A 20251-nucleotide genomic window follows, 5' to 3' on the forward strand; every position below is an offset into this window, starting at 1 on the left:
CCCTGATAACTGTATGAAATACTGACAAGTTGACTTCATAAAAACCTTCTATTGGCTATGGAGGTGGCGCTAGCATTAGGGCGTTTGCCTTGCATGCCCTAACCTAGAATAGACCAAGGTTCGATTCCCCAGCGTCTCATATGGTCCCCCAAGCCAGGAGCGATTTCTGAGCACATAGCCAGGAGTAACCCCTGAGTGTCACCAGGTGTGACCCAAAAACAAACAAAAAACAAAAAAAGCAAAAAAAAAAAAAAAACCAACTTCTATTAAACCATAGTAAACTTTTGATTCTTTAAACCCAAAATTTCATATATTTATCGGGTACTCATTAATAAGTTGTTATATTCATTGTATAGTTGCAAGTGTTTTATATGGTGTTTTAAAAAAAGGCAGTTGTGTTACCTGAAAGTTTACCTCAGGTTCCTTTGCACAGTAGTAAGAAAAAGTCATTGCCTTTATTATTTTAGCATTGAACTTTGAGTCTTTTGTCACCAGTATTACTTTTTTTTAAAATGACTTCTAAGTGTGACTCTGCTAAGACTAAGACTGATTCTTAAGGACACAGTTAAGGCATTTTTTTTTTACAGTGTTGCTCATTTGTTTAAGTGAGTGTGCTGAACAATGAACTGAAGGATCATGAATTCAAAGGCTGTGATTGTAATCAACCTAGTGAAATTGAGACTCAGTCTTAATAAGGAATTAATTAAAATAGAAATGCCGATTAAGTATAGTCAAGTTTTAGTTGAGAACAAGACCATATCCAGACAAAGGAAGGCATCTAAGACTGTTCAACACACATACCGCAAGACCCTGAACTCCACTCTATAAAGCAAATAATACTAAAGAGGAGGAAAGATTGTGATTTTTTTTCACCCAGAACCGAAAAGAGACATTAGTTATTGATCATGTACCATAAATAAGACATATTTTAAAACAAGGTTATTCTTTGATCTCATAAGCAACTATGTTCACATAACTGAAGAACTTTTTTCGTGGAAAGGAAAAAAGTTACTTTCCCCCATTACAAATGTTCTGGAGAAAGGAAATAGGTTTACTTTGATTTATTAAAGCCAGGATTCATACAAACTCCTATAAGTCTATCTTATAGCTGGAATAATTCTGGCTTCATTTAGTTTTACCCTCTTATACACTATAAGCTTTCAGAACTTTGTAAATTCCATAACTTTGCTAAGAGTTTTCAGAAGATGCTGTGTATTATTTACAAACTAAGCAAATGATACTTAGCTACTTTGTTCTGTTCTTCATATGGGTGAAAATATATTCAGGGAATTTGATTCCACTTCATGGTATGTACCAAACATTAATATTCTTTATCCCCCTCTTTCTTCCCTTTAACTTTCAGCACGTTCTCCACGTGCATTTTTTTCTTTTTTTTATAATATAATTTTTATTTTGATCATAGTGGTTTACATGTTGACAATAATATTTTAGTTAAATATTTACATAACATCAGGGGGGATTTCCATCACCAAATTGTCTTCCCTTCACCTCTGTTTTTGTCCTATCTCCCATATCCACTTCCCTCAACCCCAGGGCTGCTAGAATATGTGGTCCCCTATGTACCTATCCTACCACATAGTAGTCTTGCATCTGATTGGTCTAGGTGTCTCCCTAATTTCCCCCTCTAACTGGGAGGTAGGCCTAGCTAGTTAAGTTTGCGTGGTTTGGTCTGAAGAAGAGAAAAGTAGTAAACTGGGGTAAAAGTCTAATACTCCAAAAGTGGGCAGAGTCCTTCTAGAAGCTCTCATCATCGATTTGGGGGGCGATGGAGAAAAAAGAAAATGAAACATTCCATCAGTACAAAAAAAAAAAAAGTGTCCATTATCCAGTGAGGACTCCGACAATAATGGTAAGCACCACACATGCACAAAACAAAAACAAAAACAAAAAACAAACAAACAAAACAAAACAAAGAAAGAAAAAAAAGGCAAAAACTGCCATGGTCTTGATATAAGAAACATGACTTAGCCCATAAAGAAAGAAAAGAAAAGAGGAGAAAAAACTAGGAATATCTGGAGACAACAGCTTCAATAACCACACCTACACAGCGAAATCGATCAAAAAATAGTTATGTAAGTAATAATAATAATAATAATAATAATAAATGAAGGTACAAAATAATATATAATAAGTAAACAATGCTTTGTGCTTTTTTTTTTTTTCCTCCTGCCCTGGCACAGTAAATGTTGGGGTCATTCGAAAAGGAATTCACTTGGCCTAAGAGTTATGTGTTTCTCCGCCCTTGGAGTATATTGTCATGGGATCAACTATAGACTCTGTTCAGGATCATTTACTCTCCCGGTGGTCCTTTGTCGTGTTTGGGAGACTTCCGTTCTGTTCTGGGTGGTACAAACAGACCTCTGTGTCTTGAGATCTCAGTATCTGCACAAATTCAGGGTTGGGATTTACGATGACGTCAGTCTTTGTGGTCCAGGAGTTCTGTTCCCTCAGTGTCATTTTAATCCATCTTCTGTGGTTGGTGGTCTTGGTCTTTGCACTGTACCTAGGATGGCACTTAGGATAGCATCTTTCTTTGTGCTTCCAGAAGCCAGATTCCTTTACGATTGTCTCTGCTAGACCTTTGGAAGTGGGGTTCATGGTTGTTGTGCAGGTCGTAGTTCAAACCCTAGACTAGGGCTTTTTTATTGGTCCCACGGTGTATACGTCTGGTCATGGTTCTAGCAGCCAGTCATCTGTAAATCGCGATCTTGGCTTTTGGATCTACCAAAGGGTGACAGGACTTCTGATTTTGTCTTATTGTTAGCTGGTAAGGTAGGGTAACCTGCTCTTAGGTCAAGTTGTTCCCATTTTCCTCGTTGTCAGCATGTCGTACTGAAGCTGGGGCTTGATGGTGACCCTGCTCCACGTGCATTTTTAACATGTAAATCAAAGAATCAAGTACTGGGGTACGAGAGACAGTATGGGGGTTAAGGTTTTTCCATGCAGCTGATCCCTGACTTATTCTGTGGCACTGCATATGGTGTCTGGAGTCCCACTAGGAGAGATTCCTGAGCAAAATGTCAGGAGTAAACTTTGAGCAACACTCTAAATGCCCCCAAACAAACAAACAACACGAACAACTTGGAAAAGTATAGGATAAGATATAGAACAGGCAACTGTCTTGCAAGTGGCTGATCTTGGTTTTATTTCCAACACTGCATATGAACTCTGGAATCTTGCTAGGAGAGAACCCCCCCTTAAGCACAGAATCTGGAGTAAGCCCTGAGCACAGCCTGTGTGCAACCTCTGAGCCAAGAGAAATAAACAAATAAGTTTATTTTATGTATGTATTTTATGTATATAGCCAAGCATTACATACATAGTATTCAGTGTGTTCCACTTTTCTTGTTTGACTACATCCCACAATTTTCATTGGCATACTCAAATTTCCCATCTTTTCATGCATGTTTTTACCTTTTCAATGATCTACTTTAGTATTTATACCATTGTTGTTTGAAATCCTGTTTGATAACTCCAATAAAAAATGTGTCATTTGAGTATCTATTTCAGGGGTCTTCAAACTACGGCCCGCAGGCCACATATTGTATTTATCCCCATTTTGTTTCTTCACTTCTAAATAAGATATATGCAGTGTACATAGAAATTTGTTCATAATTTTTGTTTTTACTATAATCTGGCCTTCCAACAGTCTGAAGGACAGTGAACTGGCCCCCTGTTTAAAAAGTTTGAGGACCCCTGATTCATAGTACTTCTCACTTTTTTTTTTGCTTCTGTGTATTTTTCTTTTTTGTAAAATTTTATTAAATTTCAGATATTTAAAGAGAGTTAATATTATAAAAAAAGGTAAATAATATCTACCTATAAAAAAGAGTTCACACTTATTTATTTATTTATTTATTTACTGCCAAGGTGCTTGAGTGGAAGGGGGTGCTGAGTAATTCTAACTTGAGTTTTTGGAGGAGCTTGCCTTTTAGTTTTATTTATTTTTTAGCATTACTTTGATTATTTTAATTTTAATTTTGGAGACATACCCAGGTATCCTTTGGGTTTATTCTTGGCTCTACACTTGGGACAGGGCTCGGGGGACCCTATGTGTACTCATGATAGAACCAGGGCTAGCCATATGCAATGTAAGCGCCCTACTCACTATACTATCTCTCTAACCACTAGTTTGATTTTCTTCCAAGATGGAATTGAATTTTATTCCCTTTGTAGAAGTTATCACCTGTATATTGATGGGATCCCTGTAATCTCTTAATGCCTTTATTACTGAACTGTGGGGGGTATCTGTGTACAGCCAGCATGTCAGATTTTGGAGCTGCTTTGTTTTTTTGTTCAATTCTTCAAATAGTTATGAATTTTTACATGTAAGGACTCTCCTGATTATTGTTTTGCTGCCAACTTGAGAAGGGAGCTGTTAATACTCTATTGAGTATTAATACTCTATTGAGTGTTAATACTCTATTGAGCTTTCTCTTAGCTCTCCTGTCCTTCTCACATTGATGAATGGATAGTACTCGAGTGTGCCTTAAATAGGTTTTTTAAACATTCCTGCTTCCTCCCTAGCTTCCAGATGACTCTCTTACACTTTCTCATTTCTTCTAGTCTGTCCATATACTTCAATAATATAACCAGGCACTAAAATAAGTATATTAGAGGAAAATTGGTGGACTTATCTATAGCCAAGACCTCTCAGAATAGTTATCTATTCTATCTGCCCATTTGTAGTTTTTACACATTTTTAAGAGTTTTACTAGATTCTCAATGTCCTTACCTGGGTTAATTCTTCCATTTCTTCTTTCAACTTTGTTTATTTAAAAAAATTGATATCACTTTTTTCCTCAGTCTTTTATCTATACATTTTTAAGAGAGTAATCATCTTCCATACTACTACTGCTAATTTCTGCCATCTAGGTTCAAGCTCTATCTTTTATCAATATTTTCATAGTCATTTCCCAATTCTAGCTAGCTAGCTAACTATCTCTATATCTATTCATCCTCTACCTACACACCTATTCCATTTTTGTTTTGTTTTTTATTCAGCAGGGTATAATGTAGAGACAGTGGTTATTTGGGAGTTAGGCTTTTAAGACTATGTGCCTCTTATTTATGACTGCTAGATTTTGGAGTTGTTGATTAGTTCTTCTTAGTTTTTAGTAACTATGAGGACTCTTTTTTTAGGGGGTATATTTCCCTGGTATATCTTAAATCCCACATTCTAAACCCCATAATTCAAAAAACATGAAATAAAAAACAAATGAGAAAAAAAAATAACAGCAATGCCACAGGGCCAGAGATGTGACTCAAAATGTAGAGCACATATTTTGCATTTCATTTCTACACTGCTTGCCTCTGACCCCCATCCTACACTGCACAGTCTGTTCCCCATACAAGAGAGGAAAGGATACAACTAAACAACTAAAAAGCAATTAAAAAAACTAAAGAAATAAAGCTGGACAGGTTTTAAGGAAGAATTGAATGCAAATACTTAATCCTCTACTTTTTCAAACTTAAAATGTTGGCTTGTGATTTATATCATTGATTCTGTGCAACATCAAATTCCATGTTTTAATAAATATCCTGACAGTTTTAAATTTTTCTTCTCTTGGACTGACTTCATATTGGGGCATAATTTGGATGCCTTTATCATCCATGAGTGGATATATCTTAATTTGCTCAAAAGAGGCATCCTTTTTGTTTGTTTGTTTTTGAGCCATACCCCGCAGTGTTGCAAAACAAAACTGCCCCTGGCAGGCTCAGGGTACCATATGGGATGCCAAGAATCGACCCAGGTCTGTCCCAGGTGGGCTGCAAGCAAGGCAAATGTCCTATTGCTGTGCTATTGTTCAGGCCCTATTGCTTTGTTTGTTTGTTTTTCATAAGGCATATGTAGATATATTGTCCTCTTCTGGTCTAACAAAAGTAAAAAGAAAAACAATAAGGATCTACACCTGATTCCTGGCAAGGTTGGAGGACTATGTAGGATACAAAGAATTGAACCTGGGTCAGCCTCATGTAGTGCAACGGTCTATACACTGTACTATCTCTCTGTCACCTACAGCTAAAATTTAGACAGGCATGAATCTGTATATAAGGCAAAAGTAAACTAACTTTTAATTTATATCTTCTCTGTGTTTGTGAGTGTTTGTGTCATATTTTGGAAGTGTCACACCCAGCTGTGCTCAGGGCTTATTCCTTGTCCTTCATTCAAGCATCATTCTGATGATATGTGTGTTCCCAGAGACCACATATGGGCCAGCTCATGCAAGGCAAGAGCCTTATCTCTTCAGTCTTTCATTTAAAAAAATTTCTCAGGTTAATAAATACTATTTGTTTTTCAAGTTTACTAAATTTCTGAAGTTTCAAAAGATGATATGTATCTAGCATAGGCAGGATGAATTTTGCAGGCAAGAAAAAGGCAAGTAGAAATTGTCAACTGAGGAGACAATATATATGTCCAGGAACCCCAAAGAGGATCAAAAGATGTTAATCGCAAGGTGTCTCTGAAGGTAGAGATAAGGGGTGTAACAAGTTCTATGGTCTAGAAATTTCTATCATCTTTCACTTCACTTAGTTAAAAGGTCAGAAGTTTAATTTCTGATCTTTGAAAATACCAAGTAGAGTTGAGAGTTTTCTGCCTGTGGTATCTTAGATACATTCTTAAGATACTGAGGACATATCCTCCAAAATATCAAAAGGATCCTTTTTTGCCCCTGCTCCAGTAATAAAAATGCACAGCACATCAGAGTTTATGGTATATAAATCCATACAGTCATCTCACCTACAACAACTACAGGCTTGAAAGGAATCTGGGCATCAATAGCCAAGTCACTGCATCCTCTAATGCAGGGGTCTCAAACTCAATTTAACTGGGGGCCACAGCAGGCAAAGTTGGGGTGAGAAAGGACTGCATAAGGGATTTCACAAAAAAAAAAGTCCTCAAATGTCATTTTTAACAGTTTTAATTATTTCTTCTAAACATGAATAGAACATTGAGTGAAGATCATGAACAGTTTTTCTGAACATGGCATCTTTTGCCTATTCCTTGCTGCCAGAGACTTGACAGCGCATCTTCTCACAAATCTGAACCACATTTGGCTTTAGAGAGAAAGCAATTGAGATCCTCAGTATGGCTTGAAGATGATCATCATTAAGTCTAGACCTGTACTTTGATTCATTGAAGTTCAAAGTGGGGAATAACTTTTCACACAAATATGTGCTCCCAAAAAGGCACATGGTGCACTTGAACATTCGGGAAAGCTCAGGGAAGCTGGGGGGCAATTCTCTCAAAAATTGCCAGTGCATGTCTGCTTTTCCACTAATCTCCCTGAACTTGGCTTTGAGATCAGAGTTGCATTGCAGGTCAATGAGTTCCATTTGAAGCACAGGAGGGGCATCTTGCACATAAAAGGAAAAGGGGTCCACAAAAATTTAGAAAGTGACTCTGTGCTTTTTGAAGTCTGCAAATCTGTGATCAAATTCCTTCTCTATCTTAAAAATAGCATCAACATATTTCTCACCACTGAATGGTATGCCTGCATCCACAAGTTCCTTGCATGCTGGGAAATGGCAAAGGTTTGTCTGAGAGAGCTGGGATTTCCATAACACAAGTTTTGTGGAGAATGCTCTCACGTTGTCATAGGCAGCACTGATAAGCTGCCCGGGGCCCTGTAACATCTTGTTTAGTACATTCAGCTTATGTGTGATGTCAACAAGAAAAGCTAAGTGCATGAGCCATTTGTGATCACTCAACTCAGAAACAGCATTCCCATCCTTCTCTATGAAGGCTTTCACTTCTCTCAACTCAAAAAACCTTTTCAGGACATTTCCCCTGCTGAGCCAACGTACCTTGGTGAAATAGAGCACATCTCCATATTCTGAATCCATGTCCTCTAAAAAAGCTCGGAACCTCCTGTACTTTAAGCCCCTGGATCTGATTTGGTTGATGCATTTCACAACAACAGACATCACATTGTCACATGGCAGGCATTTACTGCAAAGGGCCTGCTGATGGATAATGCAGTGAAGAGCAATGGCCTTCTCTACACCCTCCTCTTCAAGTTTTTTTTTTTTTTTTTGAACAAGTTCCACCAGTCCATTTTTCCTCCCTGTCATCGATGGCACTCCATTGGTTATTATTCCAACAAACTTCTTCCACGGCAAACCTGCATTCTCAATGGCATCACACAGATGCTGAAATACCTTATTAGCAATGGTCTGTCCATGCATTGGAATTATTGTGAGCAGCTCCTTTGTCAATTCAAAATTACAATCAACACCACGGACATAAATTGTGAGCTGCACAGTGTCTGTTATATCTGTGCCCTCGTTATGAGCAACTGAGTATGCATCAAACCATTTGGTTTTCTCACACAGTTGATGATAAATGTCACTTGACATGTCAGAAATGCGCTCTGCCACAGTGTTGGCAGAAAGGCTGATTTTGCTAAACTGACCTTTATTTTCCGGACAGATAATACTTACAGCCTGTAACATGCATTTTTTTTAACAAACTCTCCTTCTCTGAATGGTTTTCCTGCCTTAGCAATCATCTCACTAACCATGTAACTAGCTTCGACTGATGCAACATTCTCTTTCGTTGCTTTCTTGAAGAAATCTTGTTGCTCTCTTTCGTTGCTTTCTTGAAGAAATCTTGTTGCCTCATGAGACATGCTTTAAGATTGGCAACCCGCTTGGCTCTCTCATTTCCTTGATATTTTGCACATTCCTCAGCATGTTTAGTTGAATAATGGTGTTTCAAGCTGTATTCCTTGTGCACTGCAACTTTCTCTGAGTAAATAAGACATGTGGGGATGCCCTGTGCTCAACAAAGAAATACTGCATCTCCCAATTTTCCTGAAATTGTCTGTGCTCATCATCAATCTTTCTCTTCACTGGAGGCTTTGATGAAGTCATGATGAAGGCATGACAAAATCTAATTCTTTAATAAACTTCTCTCCCTTCTCTCCCTTAGGCCTCAATAATGCAAGGGACAGCGGGCAGAAGCAGCGGAAATGACGTCTGCACTAGGCACAAAGTATTCGTGATTATTCGCTTACCCAATATTTGCAATAAAAATCGCATTAGTAAGAAAAAAAATCACAAAAAATCGCATTAAACATTTTCATACCCCAAACGGAAATGCTCAGGGTATGTGAATTGTTTAATGTGATTTTTTTTCTTACTAATGCGATTTTTATTGCGATCATTTGGTAAGTAAATAATCGCGAATACTGCGATATTTGAAGGCTGGCCGCTGGCACAAAATATTGTATGGAGGACCGCAAATTGCTGCAGGCCGCGAGTTTGAAACCCTTGCTCTAGTGTTATGATTCTAAAACTCCCAAGGTCACTATAAAAGCTACTGATGCCCTACATAAGGTACAGCAGAAAGTTTTGGGATCAAGTAAATGCGTCCAACCCAGACCTAAAGTTGTAGGAAATTGGAGAGATTATTTGGCATGTGGCAAGATCTTACTGATGAAGAAAAACAAAAATATTTAAACAAATATGAAGCAGAGAAGATAAGAGTAATCTGGATCTTCAGCAGGCTGAATGCTCAGATAAGGTTTTCCTTTCTCCACTTTTAATTCTCTTCCTCTAAAGCAGCTTCCGCACACTTTTTTTGCATTTATAAAAGCAAGATATGTGGAGAAATTATTATGGGCCTTGAGATGATTATAGCTTTTCAATGAAGCACACAGTCACCACCCATTTCCAGGGAAACCCTGCCTCATCAGTAAGATCTTGAGTGAGAATGTTGTGCCAGATGTGTGATTCCTTGTGACCGAAACTACAATGCTGGTCCTCAAATGACAGATGCAGTTCTTGATGATCCATCAGAGAAAACTAGAAGTTGAATTTTAGATAGATGAGAGACAACTAGAAAAGAAGAGGAAACTTCTAGAAAGCACACACACCCATTCAACAATGAACTGAAAAGATTGTGTGCTTTGAAAGTAGAAGTGGGTATGGAAAAATTAGCAACTGAATTAGAACAGGCAGAGAAGCAGACATGGAAAAGGCAAGAAGAAAGGGAGAAAGAAATGACTAAACAAGCCCAGTGCAGCCAGACCAGCATTGTCCCTATAGAGGAGCAAGGAGCTAAGACTGAGGAAAAGAAGCAATGGAGACAAAAGAGATTCACTTGGGGGAAACCACAAACATGTTCAGAGCTGTGAGGGGGGCATCTCAACTCCTGAAGACAAGGAGAGAGGACAGGAGGGGATAGAGAGTTGAAGAACTCAATACCCATTTATTCACTTAACTTTGTGTTGGCCTTTCAACTTCCCATCTACTCCAAGCCTGGGAGTATTCTCTGCTTACATGGCTGTGACTTTTCTGTATTTGTGGTATTTCAAAATATTTCCATAAGATTATTCTTTGCCTGTTGTCCACCTTGACCTTCCAGGTGGGGGCGCTGTTGAGAGTCGGGAGCGAGGTGTTGGGGGGGGGGGTCTTTTGGAGAGTTTGCTGGCTGCCTCCAGGGGGTTTTGGGGGCGTGCAGCAGGCTGACAAAGGACTCTCTTCGCCCAACCTTTTACCCCTTAACCCTCCTGTCTGTGTGGATTATTTGCTGCGGATAATTATTACCAAGATCTCTCCCCCAAAGGGGACAGGGGATGGGAATCAATTTCTCATTCTGGGAGCTTTTTGAGGATACACAAATACCCAACAAATGAGTAAACGGGACCCCACAAATGGGGCAACAGGTATTGGCCAATATATATGAGTGAAAGACTCAGGGAGATGGCCTGAAAGGAAAAAAAAAAGCCACTACACAACATCACAGAGCTGTCAGTGCAGTTCTCACTTTCATATTCTTAAATATAAGGCGAACACTTATGAGGCAAGCAACTAATATAGAAGTCTGTGTTTCAAAGAAATGAACTTGTTTTCAAAACATCCAGAGAAAGCTATACAGTATGTTTAAAGATACAATATTAATATTCTTGAAACAAGGCAGAATGATAGTATAGCAGCAGGATGCTGGGCTGGCATCATTAAGAAAAGAATACGGCCTGGCTCTTCAATCGTGTGTTCTCCCATATATATATCTTTCATAACTTTCTAAGTAAATTTCAATAAAAACGATCTTATTTAAAATAAAGGAAGAAACAAAGGAAAATGAAAGAAAGGAAGGATAGCCAGGAATAACCCCTGAGCACTGCCAGGTGTGACCCAAAAACCAAAAAAAAAAAAAAAGAAAAAAAGAAAGAAAGAAAGGAAGGATAGAGGAAGGGAGGGAAGAAAGGGTGAAGGAGGGAGGGGAAGGGACTAGTAGATGGAGGGAGGGAGAAGAGAGGAAGGGAAAGAGGAGGGAGGGAGGAAAGAAAAGGGTGGAAGGGAGGGAGGGAGAGGGAAGGAGGGAGAAGGGAGGAAAGGAGGAGGGTGGAGGAGGGAGTGAGAGAGGGAAGAAGGAAGGGTGGAAGGGAGGGAGGGACAGAGGAAGAAAGAGAAGGAGGGAGGGAGAGGGAGGAGGGGAGGGAGGGAGGGAGGAGGGAAGGAGAAAGGGATGAGGAAGGAAGGAGGGACGAGGGAAGAGAGGGAGGAAGGGACAGAGGAAGGAAGAAATGAGGGAGGGAGGAAGGTAGAAGGAAGGAGGAAGGAAGGAGGAAGGGAAGGAGGGCGGGAGGAAGAGAGGGAGGGAAGAAGGAAGGAAAGAGAAGGAGGGAGGGAGAGGGAGGAGGGGAGGGAGGGAGGGAGGAGGGAAGGAGAAAGGGATGAGGAAGGAAGGAGGGACGAGGGAAGAGAGGGAGGAAGGGACAGAGGAAGGAAGAAATGAGGGAGGGAGGAAGGTAGAAGGAAGGAGGAAGGGAGGAGGGAGGAAGGGAAGGAGGGCGGGAGGAAGAGAGGGAGGGAAGAAGGAAGGAAGGGAGAGAGGGAGGAAGAAAGGGAGAGAGTAAAGAAGGGAGGGAGGGAGGAGGTAGGAAGGGAGGGAGGGACGGAGGGAGGGAGGAAGGGACAAAGAAAGGAAGGGACTGTGTAGGGAGGAAGGAGAGAAAATACATAAAAGCAAGGAAAAGGTAATTAAAGAGAAATACAATAGCAGGGGCCAGGGAGATAATTTATATGATACAGCATAGACTTAGCATGTAAGGCCCTGAATTAGATTTGAGTTCCAAGTTACAATGGGGTTATACTGCTGAACCCAAACACTGAACCTGCCTAGCTGAGCATCATTGGGAGTGGCCTCTGTGTCTCTGAGCACCACTTGTAGAGAGTGGTGCTCTCTCTAGACAGTGACCCCTCTAGTTAAAAATTGCAAATGGTCAATATAATATATGAATAATAGATCACCATTATTAAATAAGATTTAAAATATTATATTTGATTTGATTCTTTGCTAGAATACTGATACTTAATACTAAATAAGATAAATTTATTTTCTGAATAAAAAAGAACGTTTTGTCAATATGTTGATTCCTGAAACATTCTAAAGTAATTTTCATACAACTAATAACCTTTTTTCTTTTTTGGAGTGATGGGTTGAGCCACATCCAGCAGCATTCTTTTCCTGGCTTTGCTCTGTAGAGTGATACTTGCCACTGTTTAAAGGACCAAGTACAATGCTGGGAATCTAACTAGGGTCCAAGAGCAAAAGAAGCCTCATGCAAATTAAGTGCCCTATTTCCTATATTATTTCTTTGACCCAATGATGATATTCATATATATAGTCACTAAAGTATTAATTTCATATAAATGACATTGATACTTCCATTTGATCAGCAAATGCATTTAAGTTCTACTAAATGTGCCCAAATTAAAAAAACATATTTGGTTTTTGGACAACACTGGGTCTGTTCAGACTTTAAAGAGGACTCTATGTATGCCAAGGATAGGAGCCTTATCAGATGCATGCAAGGCAAGCACCCCACCCATTGTACTCTCTCTCTCTCTCTCCACACACATGAATATTTTGACAAAATAAATCTAGTTGAGAATCACATTTTTATTTTATTTTTTCTATTTATTTAATCTCCCTTTGCTTAAAACTACACCTTTGGTCCTTCCTTGACTTTTAAGATGTTTTGAATTAGTAAATAAATAGTTTCATAAGGTGTTCCTAAATGAATAATTTGTTATGATTTATAATAGAAATAACTCAGAAGTGATTTGTAGTTTTCCATCCTACAGGTAACTCAGGACTTTGGTTTGCTAGTATTATAATGATATTATCTGATCTCATTAAATTATGTCTTCCAAATTCCTTCACTATAAAACTACTCTTTCCCCATTTTTAATTGAGAATCATTTTTAAGAGGATATTTGACACTACATAAATATTCTGTTCCTCATAAAGTTTTAATTGATTAATTTGTATCATTTAGTACTCATGCTTTTTATTTTAATTATAATCAACCAATAATCATAGTTTTCTGCTTTCTTTATCAGTGGTGACTTATTCAAGATGGCTTCCCTGCATTTTGGTCATGCATCCTTCATTTATTGACTACTTCATTGCTTTTCCACACTATAACAACTGAATTCCTCTTTTATTTGCTTGCCACAGACCTGTAATCAGTCATTTCTCCAGAGCCTTGAATCCATTAAGTGGAGAATAATAATTAAAAGCCAATATCCAAGAGCCAGATACACTCATTGCTATTGTTTTATTACTGTTCTTTAAGCCATCTCTGTGTAAAAAGCAAGAGAATATATGTAGCTAAGCATATAATCACATATGTAATTACTATAGATACTTGGAATATCTATATCTACTAAGATAGATGAATTTTATTTTACAGAAATGTTAAACTTCTGTCCATATGTTAAATTTATGAAACCTGATATAATATAGCTTTATTTAATTTCCTTACTGATATAATATATTACGGAAGGTTTGGCATTGCTAATTCTGTTAATATTAAATTGTGTCATACCAGACTTAGCAATCATATTTGTTATTATTTTAACTACTTTGGTTTCTGTTCTGGTTGTTATTTCCATAATCCTTTGCTTATAAAAAGATTAATTTGTCTATAAATAAAATATCATAAAACACCAAATTATTTTTTAAAAATTGACTATCAGGAGTCATTCAAGTCTATATGTTTACACTAATGCCTTTAAATCCAACTAAATTCTTTTCAGTTATCTCCATTTTCTTTTTTTGTTTTGTTTTGTTTTGTTTGGGTCACACCTGGCAGTGCTCAGAGGTTACTCTTGGCTTTACGTTCAGAAATCACTCCTCACAGGCTCGGGGGAACCATATGGGATGCCGGGATTCGAACCACCATCCTTCTGCATGCAAGGCAAATACCTTACCATGCTATCTCTCTGGCCTTTATCTCCATTTTCATAATTGCAAATCCTTTCTCTAGCACTGAGAAATCTCATTATTTTAATACCTTTAATGTCTTTGGCCAACCCCTTATACATAACCTCCCATTCCACTAAGGTCTCTGGCTCTCCATGGCAACACCCAATTCATCAATGCTTCTCTTCTCTCACTGTACTAGAGCTTTGTTCAACGTTTGAGTTTCTGTCCTACCTTGCTCAACTCTGATCTTTGGCATGTGTTCTTATTAGAAGCTCTCTGAATCATTCTGTCCCCTGATGCTTAGATGGTCTTCTGCTCCCACCTAATACCTTTAATCCAATTGTTCATAGAAAGTAAAGGAAAGAGAATAGGATGAGTATTGTAATTTTAGGTATTTTGCAAAGTTCTTACAAGAGACATATGTTATTCATAATTTTTAAGACAATGATAATCTTTTTAAATTTCCAAGATCTGATTATATTAGATCAAGGTTTAGCAAAGTTTTCTGTAAAAGTCAGATAGTCAAGGTTTCCTGTAAAGGACCAGATGTTCAATATTGATAGTATTGTAGGTTATATGATATCTTCCATAGCTTCCGAACTTTGTCTATGTCAAGCAAATAGGCCTAATAATGTTCTGATAAAATGTATTCACAAACAAGGCAGAAATTGTATATGGCCCTTGAGCCAGTTTGCCAATTCATATACATGGGAATTAGATATAATATGATGAGATTTTAGCCCCGGGAAACTTTCTTCTAATATCTCTGATAGCTTGAGAAGTAACATAGTCTCTTTGAGCTTCATATATGATTTTTTAAATGAGATTTTCATGGGCTATGAGAAATATATTTCAAACAGTAAAATGCTACATGATATAATTACCTAAAAATAAATGCTAAAAAAGATGTAATAAAAATCATCATAATTCAAGCAAGCATATTTTGGGGAGATGTTGTTTTGGTATCCAGTCAGCAGTACTTGAGAATTATTCCTGGCTCTGTGGTCATGGACCACTCCTGGCTGTACTTGGTAGACAAACTATCTATACAATGAAGTGCAGGGGATCAAACCCATGTGCAAATCAAGCACCCTACTCACGGTAGTATCACTTCAATAGCTATTTTATAATAGCTACTAAGTACTTTAAAATATACTAAAATGGAAAAAGTGTAGGCAAGAGATGGCAAGGGGACAGAAAGAAAAGGGGAGAATAAGCAGATTGAGAGAAGTAGATGATTTTGTCAGATTCATTCACATGAAAAGTCACGAGAATTATTATTTACTACAGTAAGGTTTTTTTTTGAGGGGGGGTTTGGGCTAAACCGGGTGTCGGGTGTGGACAAGGGTTACTCCTGGCTATGCACTCAGAAATCACTCCTGGCTCAGGGGACTTATGGGATGCAGGGGATCCAATCCAGGTTTGTCCTGGGCAGCTGCATGCAAGGTAAAAGCCCTATTGCTGTGCTATCGCTCTGGCCCCTTACTATAGTAAGTTGTAACCACTTATATTAAAATTTTAAGGTACTTAAAATTAAAATCAAACCTTTCCATCAAAGGAAATGGAACAAGAAAGATTTTTTTGGAAAAAAAAATCAGAAGATTTGGTCCAGAAAGATAGCACAGCTGTAGGGCATTTGCCTTGCAAGCAATCTGACCCAGGACAGATGGTGGTTCGATTCCTGGCATCCCGTATGGTCCCCTGAGCCAGTTGGGAGCGATTTCTGAGCACAGAGTCTGGAATGAGCCCTGAGTGCTGCAAGGGTTGTGGCCTATAAGCAAACAAAAAAAGAAACAAAAATCAAAAGATAAAGAAAGGAATTCTACAGACTTTAATAAATGTCCTGATGATAGTTAAGATAGTTAAGGTGTTTTCATTGCATGCAGCTGATGCTGATTAGATACCAACACACTCCCCCACCAACATCCCCCACACCCCCAGAGCACCACCAGGAATGAATCCATAGCACAGAATCAAGATTAAACCCTAGGCATTATCAATTGTGCCCAAATCCCTTGCCACCTCCAGAGGGAAAATAAAAAGGAAAAGTAAGAAATGTATTTATATAGTATTAATATAAAAATAAACCATTTTGTCATCATACATTACTTCTCAGTATCTAGGAGTTTGTACCAAAGGAAGTACCAAACATCTTGATACTTTCCTCATTGTTTTCTCAACTTCACACACTCATGAACATCCCAGGTACATGGAGTCATTGGCACATTATATTATTCATTTCAGAGTTAGTCTGGCAAATGGCACAAGTTCACTATAAATCTAAAATTTTAGCTGGAAATGTGCTTATTGAAAGAATTCTGCTATGATGGCTCTATTGGCTATGCATCACCATGAATGGCCCCAGACCCCATGAAGCACCACCCCAAATAAACTAAACCAACAAGTTAATAATAATAATTAAAAAAAAACTATAGTCATAGTAAAAATTGGGCTTGAATGTCAGCAAAGATACCGTATTTTTTGCTCTATAAGATGCACCTGACCATAAGACACACATAGTTTTTAGAGAAAGAAAACAAGAAAAAAAATATTCTAAAGCAAATGGTGCAACATGAGACACCTTCAGGAGATGATGGCTGGGAACAACCAGTCTTCAAGACCTAAGTATTTACAATATGCTGGTCCACAACTGGTTAAACACATTTACCTAACTTTTTTTTTAACATCAAAAATTAAAAAAACAAACACTTTTTAAAGACTTTTCTCCTAATATTAAAAACTAAACATTTCAGCAAGATCAAATAGTCTTAAAAGTTCTCTATATGTGACAGTGAAAGTGTATTAATCTGATTGCTCGTACTATGTGATATGTCTACACAATAAAGGGGTGAAACTCTGTGGATGTCAAGTATATGCTCTCCTTCCCTGCACTGAGGCTTCAGTTCCAGGTGGCATTCCTCCATAAGATGCACAGACATTTCCCCCCATCTTTTTTTGGAGGGTTGGGGAGAAAGTACATCTTATGGTATGAAAAATATGGTACTTCTTGTGGACCTCAGTAAAAATAATTATAATGATGGGATAATAAATTGAGAAAATAAATTGTATTCCTTTTTTCTTTATGGCCTTCACTATTGTGCTTGGGTAAGTATAACTACCATTTTATACCATGGAAATAACTTTCAAAACAGAGTTTGACAGAAAATAGAACAAAGCACAACCTTTTTATATTCAAAAACAATGGATCTGAGTGAATAAAAAAAAAAAAAAAAACAAGAGACTACGGGAAACAGAAGCCTTTATTTCTTTCTTGTTCTACAGTTTTTTGTCTTGATACTTCTCCTTTTTATTTCTTTTTTGTTTGTTTGTTTGTTTTGGACAGGGGCTCTTATGAGAGCATCAAGTACACTGCCCACCCAGCAACCATAAGTGCTAAATAAAGAATGAATAAATAGTGTAACTCATTTAACTTATCTGCACTATATTGGGGGAAGAAAAAATATTTTGAGTTTGAAACTTTTTTTTACCAAATCTGAATATATACATATTATTTTTATCAAAAAAATAGAAAACCATATGATTTTTATTAATTTGGAAAACAGAATAGCACAAGAAAATACTTTTGCTTTTATGTTGTCATTTAAATGTCACAGTAAATGAATGGCATCATGTAGTCCAATGTCTTAATCTCATATCAGAGTTAGAGTGTTTAAAACAATTTAAAGCCTTTAGTAATCAAATAAACTTAGACTAGAGGGATTAAGGATACACATTTTTATTTCCAAATTATAGGCTAATTTAAATTTGACATGAAAATATAAAATGTTCTCTATCAACATTAAATCAAAAGTAACTTTAATTATGATGACCCCATAATAGCAAATGGTACTGCTACATTATTAGATTTCTCTACATTCTTTTTCTTTCTCCCAAGGAGTTCTGGACTTTGGTTACTTGGAGATAACATGATTGGATATTAAATATTAAAGCTTCTTTTTCCTGTCTCTAATATATAGAAATAATTATGTTTGGGACCCAAGAGAATCCTAGACCCAACATTCTACATGTACTAAGAAAGATGAGAAATATTTAGAGAGAAGGATGGAAGTATTCATCTTTTTGAAAGGAGACAATTAAAATTATAAAAACTAAGGACAAAAATAAATAAATAAATAAATAAATAAATAAATAAATAAAGAATAAAGAACCAGGGAAAGAGTAGAAGTGGTGGAATACATAGTAAAGTTCAGGGTTCTATGCCCAGCACCACACAGCTCCTGAGCACTGATTGCCAGTGTAGTCATGAAGACTGTGACAATGTAGGACTGGAGCAACACCTCATCCTCTGGCCACAGCATTGACCCACCATCCCATTTGAATATTGCTGGAAGTGACCTCTGGCCTCCCCATTTGGAAGCACCCTCTTTCAACAAAAAGAAGAACAAATCATAAGAAATTATTAATAAATAGTTTAAGTGTCTGAACCTGATGCTTGAACATAACAAGGAAGAGAGTTCAAGTTACCCAATTGTACAGTTCTTTGTCATATATTATACACACTTCCTCTTTAGGAGAGTCCTAATTTCAGGGACCATGTCAGATGGGGATGATTTGGAAACATTTCAGGATCCAAGGCTTATCAAAGTACTTAAATAGCCATGGAATGATTAAAAGGAATGTTTGTGCTCAAATACAAATGAATGATTTGAAGACGAGGTACAAGGGATAGCAGATGGTAACTATTAATTATTAGCTTATTACCAAGGCTTTAGTCCAGTAAGAAAGAAGGTATTCTATGTCTGACTCATCATCCTCTAGCCCTTGTAGTGCTTTGATTCCTTATAAGAACGGTTAAAAAAAAAAGACATTTCCTCCCTATGTTGATGCCAACAGATCTTTGCTGATGATTAAGAGAGAACTGTGTGGCCATTGAAGGAATAATATCACATTAAATTTCTGAAAATATGTATCAAGTGCTTACTAGACTTGGTGGGGGGAGATGTTGGAGGAGGGCAGCGACACTGATACTAATACACGGTCTTTGAGAAATGTTCCTATATCTCTTTTTCATTCTTAATTAATGCGGTGCTACAGGACTGAATGGGGCACATGGGGATTTAAGACCCCCCTCTCAGCCTTGTCTGCATTTAGGTAGCATATAATAAGCGTGTAGTCAGTTTGTGCCCTAGTCAAGCGGTTTTAATAAATCGCTACAAGCATTTCAGATCTGAAGCCAGTGGGGTGTGTGGGGGGTAATGTAGACATGAGTTAAGGCCAACTTTATGAATGAAGTGCCTACATGTCATTAATGTTTCAATAGGTCCTCTAACGAGGGTAATTGGACCTCCAGGGAGCCTCTCCAAGCCTCCAAGTTAAATCTGCCAGTAGTGAGGATGCTCAGGCCTTGAAGGTAAGCGGAACCATTCCTGTTTTACCCTGAACCCAAGGGTCAAACAGGCCTAAGGGAAATGGTTTGGAACTGTCATTTAACATTATCACCAACATGTACTGTATTTCCAAGCAGCTTGCAGAGGGAGCCAGCGGCATGCGTGCATGGCCCCAAACTGCAGGGTGGTAGCGTGTCACATGTCTGGTAACAGAAGGGGATAACCATCCCCGTACAAACTTGACATATATAAATTGATTACATAAGTGGGCAGTGGTGGTCCTTTCAAGTACACTCCTTTTGTTTGAGCTTTACAGTAAAATTACCAGCAGCAGTTTACAATTAAGGGGAATAATAATAACTGAATATGCTTTCATCTGCACATACAATTACAATGAACTGCATGCCTTAATAGGATTGTGAAAAATCTGCGTTTGACCCATACAAAAAAGTAAACATTCTTGTTCTGGATACTATATCATTATCACAACAAAGAGAAACTCCTGAAATCTGATGATTTAAACATCTGGAGAATGTTAATCACTTCAAAATGACGGATGTTTTTTATTTCAGCTTTTGACAGGCACACTCCTTTCATAGATAGATGATTATTTACATAAATTACATCATCAATGTGAAAGAAATCAGAATAACTTCAA

The 20251-nt window shown here is 37.7% G+C and overlaps 1 pseudogene; it reads left to right on the top strand.

The window, feature by feature from the left end:
- The first annotated feature begins 6376 nt into the window (after positions 1-6376).
- On the top strand, positions 6377-10221 carry LOC126007017 (SWI/SNF-related matrix-associated actin-dependent regulator of chromatin subfamily E member 1-like; annotated as a pseudogene).
- Positions 10222-20251: the final 10030 nt, after the last annotated feature.

The sequence above is a fragment of the Suncus etruscus genome, chromosome 4 (genome assembly GCF_024139225.1).
Source record: "Suncus etruscus isolate mSunEtr1 chromosome 4, mSunEtr1.pri.cur, whole genome shotgun sequence".
In the NCBI taxonomy this organism is placed as follows: domain Eukaryota; kingdom Metazoa; phylum Chordata; class Mammalia; order Eulipotyphla; family Soricidae; genus Suncus; species Suncus etruscus.